The following is a 7,086-nucleotide window of genomic DNA, read 5'->3' as shown; positions in this document are numbered from 1 at the left end:
CACACACACACACACACACACACACACAAATAATCACCTCAAGGTCTCCTTCATGTTTGAGTGACCACAGAAATTATGTGCTGATGATACCTAAACAGATTGTGTAATTACTTTTGCCCTGGTGGCCCTGGCCTTCAACAGAAATTTCCAAGTTCCAAGCAGGTTGCCAATCCAGAATTTTAGTGTTTGGATGCAGCTGACATTTATGATGTGGTGCAATGTACGTGCAAGTTCAAGTTCAGCTTCCACTACAACAAAAGACGAGTCCAGAGGAAGGGGAGGGGGGCTGTTATGGTTAAAGATTGTAGTTGACATTGAAGAAGCAAGCGTAGTCTGTACTCTCATTGGCCTTCATTTATCAACCTAACTTAGAAACCAGTGCAGAGAAGAGAGCACAAATCCTCTGACGACAGGCTTCACATGGGATTTATGAAACGTTCATATCACACCAATCAGAGCATAAGAATGGTCTTACATTGATAAATGCAGCGACTGGAAACAATCCTAATTTAAATATCATGCCCAAATATATGTCATTGTCTATTTTATTTCTATACAGTTGACCAAAGTGCTGAACAGGGTCAATGTCAAATACATAAATAACAAGTGTAAATATAAGTATAGTCTCGGTTTTGAGGTCTTGCCACTACTATTTACGACGTGGCCAGACGTAATCTGGCTAAGACGCGGCACTTTTCAGAGGTGGAGGGTGAAACCCTGACATCTGTTTAATTTGCAGTAAGGATATTTGGCAGCCTAAAAACTGGTATTAGGCTGTAGAAAGAATGCATGGAATGGAAAGAGTGTTACAAGAGTGTTGTACTGGGCATCGGGTCAGCTGGCTCTATCACTACATTTATGGCGTCCTGTTTTCCTGCGCGATGTTGTGCAGAAACCCCACTGGCTTAAACAATGTTGCAGACTTTTCTGGCATGTATAGTAGTGTAGCACACATTTCATAAATGAGGGCCATTGTGACCAGTGTTTCATCGAAGGCCGGCAGGCAAAGGTCATCATGTTAAACATTATGCCCTGCTAAAGAATGTAAACTGCAGAGCACTGACAAGGTGGTGAACTCGGCCTGTAAACTGGCTGTGAAGGTGTTGGACACTATGGTGGCTGGCGGTCTTTATTCATCTTGACATGCTTAAATTAACTCGAATTTGCTCATTTATTGTTTCTTCAGGCGCATGATGCCTTCAGGCACCTCGGGACAAGAGTACCAAATTTTGTTCTCACCTGCTAAATAGGGAAAGGAAAGAACTCAAAAACTGACAAGGTAAAAATAATGCCTCATGATGTTGTCTTTTGTATTTAACTGGAAAATAGGCTTTTTTGCACAACAGGTCAGGCTCTTTTTTTAATTAGTGTTCAATTATACTTACAGAGAAGATGAACAATGACTCCTCTGGCATGCACAGTTAATCATTTCACTGCTACTGACAATCAGGACTCAAGGTGAGCTGAGTTGGAGTAATGACACCACAAGCGGTGAACTGTGGGCTAACCGTATCCTCTGTATCAAATTTGTTTCATCATTCTTCAGTCGATAGATAGATAGATAGATAGATAGATATCAACTTGCACATTAATGTGAGTTCAGACGTCGTACCAGCCCTCATAGTGAGACCACTCACTTGTACAAAATAAATTTGGCTCGGAGTCAATAATAATAACGTGAAGTATGTTTTCAACAACAGGGATTTAACTTTGGTGTGAAACTTCCCCCATCAAAGCAAAGATAAACCTTCTTTCAGAGGTGTAAATAAATAAATAAAAGGAATCTGTGCTGTGGTGTCCTCAGAGTAAGCAGGTGGTATTGGTGGCCCAGTCGCACCTGAGGACAGAAATGAGAACAGGAGAGAGACGGTTTCAAAAAGGTTCATACTTAACAGGGGAAACTGATTACAGGTTAGTCAGTAGGTGTAAGAAAGCAGCAGACTTTTTTCCTGTTTACAGTTTGCCTACATTTGCAACATCCAGTTGTATACTGCCACCTACTGTACATCATGTTTATCATGTTTAACTTTAAAAGTATTCAAATAATATTCAATACCAAGTCCCTTTTAAGGTATACGTCCTTCATTCAAAATTGTATTTCAGTAAAAGTACAGCAGTATTACTATAAATATTATTAAAGTAATATATATATACTTTTTTTATTTTTTCCACATGTAGGTCGTATTCTAATGTAACTGGTACCTGTGTTTTGGACTTGTACGGTTATTTTGGTAAACCACGCTAATGCAATGAAATATTTCATGAGCTTATATGTTTATTTGTAAAGTTTATAATCACAAAATGTCAGTGTAAAATCATTGTAAGAACATCATAATTGTACTGAATCTTTTTAGTAAAGTTGGTACCATTCTCATTCTGTAAAAACCCTAGCCTGTCAGCAGGAGACAAATTAAAAAAAATGTATGATGGTCAATCCAAATTAGCCTCTTCAGTTTGAAACACTGACTATTGTCTGCAATATTACTCTAATCAAACTATTCCATGTTTGAGACAATTATATGTGGGGAAATATACATTTTATGTTTTTATGTTGTCCATTCTGAAATAAAAACCGGTGGACTTTGTACTGCTTCTCGTCTACTCGCTGCTGTTCCAAGTGCACTTCCTTGCCACTCAAAAATAGTTTTTTCTTAATGTTACTTATCTCGGATGTTTGAGCTTCACTGTGCAGAGCTTGACACTAGCAGAGTGTTTTGACATCTGTTCAGAGGTGTCAAAAGTATTCACATTCAATCCTCAGGTATAAGTATAGATATTAGGATTTAAAAAGTCTTCCTTAGAAGTTTTAACTCAAGCTTCTTACCCAAGTAAAAGTACTGGTTTCAAACCTACTTAAAGTGTAAAAGTAAAGTTTTTTTGGTCTTGTTGTTTTTTAACGATGACAAGCAGGAATGAAAACCAGCTGAACTGAAATAGGAGTAACAAGGCTATTTTTAAAATGTAAGGAGTAGAAAGTACAGATAATTGGGTGAAAATATAAGGAGTAGAAGTAAAGTCTGCTGTAAAATAATTACTCCAGTAAAGTATAGATACCCACAAGGTGAGAAAGTATTTGTACTTTGTTACTTTACACCTCTGCATCTGTTGAAGCATGAATGTTTCTATATATGTTCACCTTTTTTTAAAACTAATTTTGAGATGTGGACTTACAAGCAGGATATTGTGACATTACAAATATTTTAGAAGTCCTTCATATTCCACTATGCGGTTTCCTTAAGTTTAGGCCCAAAAACTACTTATGTTTAGAACAATGGATCTGTTGCGTTACTTCTGGTTACTTGCGTGACGCGTAGTTCTGTTTGTTACGTAAAGCTAAAAACAAACACGCAGTTTACTTTTATGTTCAAATGGGACACAAACCCCAGTCTTCTTTGTAAAAACCCCTTTTGTTTGATCCATCCACCACCCCTTACCAAATTTGCACATCTTTGTCACATTCCGTCTGCTTTTCTCCCGTAGTAATTATGGGAGGCAGCAAGAGGGCACTGCCACCATAAAGGTAAATATGAGTTGTAATTGCTGCTTGAACAAACACCTTTTTGGAGTGTTTGCCAAAGGAGAACATCTCCATTTGCAAGCTATGGTTTTACACCTGGGAGCTACCAGGTACATATTAAATATCACTGAGAAACTCAACTAGACTTTTTCTTTTTTGTGGTAAACTCTTTTTCAAGGGGACCTTCACAGTTGTTGAAGGATGAATAAGCATTACCTATACGCTGTTCCCCTCCACTGGTCCTCATCTATGCTCTAGTCACAGCCTGGCACCGTCTCTGGTTTAAGTCCCTCAGCGGAGGATTAGTCGGGTGAGGATTTGCTATAACAGGTAGGCTTATTCCATGCATCAAATCATGTTCACAAAGCAAGCCGGCATTCAGAGAGATGTTGCAGTCCTGCCAGTTTATTCGTCTGGGAAACGCACGCCTCCGGTCACTGTTATTCCCTTGAGACATCACACTCTGATAAAACCTCTCTGCTGCCCTCACAGCATTCATATTTCAGATGTCACCAGCACAAACAGCAAGACAAAAATTGTGACAAAATATTTATATTTTGAGTCTATATTATTGCAATACTGGCAGGCATACGTGAAAGAGTTATCGATTGTTCCTACTAGTGGTGAAGTGATGCCTTCTCTCTGATGTAAGAGATGGGGGGACAAAATCCTTGTTCTTTGTTCTCTGCAAACCGGCATTCTCAAATTCTGTCGAAGAAGCTAATACAAGGCTTCAGCAGTCTGAGACAGCCAAATAAGTGAGAATCTTCCAAAGTTGCGGTTCTTTTTACGTACAGAATTCTTTAGATAGGTTTTCCCTTGCTGAAGCACAGTGGAGGGACAGTAATTCAAGTATCTGGACACCTGTATTTGAAACTGTATTTTCTCTTGTACTTCAGCCTTGTAAAATAGGATATGTAGTTTGTTTTCACATTTGCAAATGTATTATTCTTCCTTACACTTAGAGCTTAGTACCAAAGCTTAGAGCTTGGTACCATATACCTTGACCTTGGTTTGTATGGATGCACGCTTTTATTGGTGTTTATTTTTTTACATTTTATGTTTACAGCACTGGTGCTGTTTGCCTGTGAACATTTTACCCTCTTAGGCATTAACACGTCATAAATAAAGTGACATTGTGTGTGACTTTATGAGTCACAGTTTGAGAATTTGACGCACCTGTCTTTGCCACTTGACTTTGTATTACATGATAACTGTTTTGTTAATATAACTAGCTCCAGTGAAAGAGTCGGTGGATAACTCACTGATGATGGCATCTCTCCATCTGTAGCCCCTTAGGCCAACAGCAGCAGATAACATGAAACCTCTTGATCCTACGATAACATCCTGGTTCAAAGTAGAGTCAAATGACACAACTGCACTTCTAATATGTTTGCCCTGAGCCAGAAGTCTTTGCCTTGTTCTGCCTGCTGTTGTCGATTTCATATCTAAATCAAATCCTGTGTGGATTGGATGGATGGAGCCATAGTCTACTTGGTCTCCATGATTAACATGTTTGTTTTTTAATAAACAAGACCGAAGAGCAAGTTCCTTTATTTTTGCTTTCAAGAAAACTTGGACAATATCTTTATGTGAACTGTGGGCTTTAATGATCCATCATTGCTTTTTACTGAGACAGCATTGTGGAAGCACATAAGGACATTGACCATGTCTTTGTGCCTCCATTTGTCCTTGACAGATGAGAGAAATGGGGTGTTTTAAAGAAGGATGGACATCACCCCGCGTCCCCACAGAGACCAATCGAAGTCACAGTAAACTTAGCCCTGAGTGGGGTTCATATAAAAGTGGCGAGCAGGGATGGATGAAGACAGACTAACACAGCAGCATACAGAACAGAGTAGAATGCTGTTTTTAAGAGCATTGTTGTGTCTGTAGTGTTCTATAATTCACAAATGCATCCCAAGCAGTAAAATCAATAAATAAATACATTTTACATACATCTTGCTTGCTCTTTCTGCTGATGTTTCCTTCCACCTTTAACCTTCTCTCATGGAAGTAAGAAAACCTGGAATAATTGAGATGCGGTTTGTGAGATTTCCAATGAATCTTTCATGTGCAAAGATGTTTTTTTTCCCCCCTCCAGTGACAACTCATCTGCACTCAAGTTCAAGTGAAGTGCATTTACTTTTTTTCTCCCTGGGACCAAGCACGCAAATGTCTTTAATTTCCCATGTCACATTGACAAACACTCAATGTGTCACATTCTCCACTTAACCCCCTGAGGTTTAAGGGCATTTTCACATGGCTTTTTAAATTTACCTTTTTTAAGGTTTTGCATATAGCTGATCCACGTGTTTTAAAATCAAAATGTTCAGAACAAACTCAGCTTTCCGTATAGTGATACCCAACTTTTTCTGGAGCAATGTGTAAAGAGAGAATTTGGCGCTAAAGCTGAAATTCCTCAAATCTCTTTTGAAAACCAACCTGAACTTATCATGATGTATGATGATTACCGGTGTAACGGTAAACCATGATAAAAACGTTGATGACAATGACAGTTTTCATTTAAAATATTACCACGGTGGATTACCATGGTGGAAACTGTGTGTTTAATCCTTCCCGCTTCATCCCAGCCTCCTGAAGTTGCCGTGCAATCGCACTGCGTAGCCTACAACGTCCGTTTCTTCAAGTTAGAATCATGGCAGGAGGAGATGACAGTGCTTAGGACATGTATCAGCCCTCTAACAGGACTAAGTCTGAAGCATGGGCATATTCTGGTTATCAGAATGTTGAAGGACAGTTGATTGAAGATAGTTATCCTGTCTGCATAACATGCAGGAAAAACGTGGCTGCTAAAGGCATTGAACACACATGCTTATTGAACACAAATACCGTAATATCGAAAACGTGATAAATTTGGTCACCATAACCGTGAGGTTACATTTTTATACCGTTACATCTGTAGCTGCATTGTACAAATTGTTTGGTAAACTCATTTCAAGCATCAAAAGTCTTAGGTTATATGTATATAATTAAAATACTGCATGAATGTCTGAAATGAAATTTTGTAGTATCGCTTTTTGAGTAGGAGTTTTGTCAACATCATTTGGACGCTCCTTAGTCGTGTTTGTTCTCAGAGGGTTAACTGTATAATAGCAACAGTAAAATATTCTCCTTGGCATCCTTGTTGGGTGAACCTGTTGGACAAAGATACTCCTCTGTCCCAGGGGAGGTTGCTAATTTTAGAGAGAACAAAAACGGAGCAAAACCGTCTCCCACGTGAAAGACATAATGAATATTTATAAGTGATGATCACAGTGGGCTATTATCATTACACCTCTTTTCAAGCAAGAAATGTAAAGCTTGCACACATGCAGAGCTCCAAACAAAAGATTTCTTAAACCTCATCCTTGATTTCATTTTTTAGGTAAATATGATTCTCCATAAATAGGAAGATGCCGCCTTTTTGCAGCATAACCCATCCTCATTTTGCCACTTCAAAATGAGAATTTTGAGAAATTACCTGAAAGCAGAGAGTTGAATGTGATGTGCCCTAAGAAACATTTCAAACTCTTTTTTTAAATTGCATGTCCTTGTTGAAAAAAAAA

Source organism: Etheostoma spectabile, chromosome 10, assembly GCF_008692095.1.
Source record: "Etheostoma spectabile isolate EspeVRDwgs_2016 chromosome 10, UIUC_Espe_1.0, whole genome shotgun sequence".
Taxonomy (NCBI): domain Eukaryota; kingdom Metazoa; phylum Chordata; class Actinopteri; order Perciformes; family Percidae; genus Etheostoma; species Etheostoma spectabile.
The sequence above is the reverse complement of the archived record's forward strand: the minus strand, read 5'-3'. Positions refer to the sequence as shown.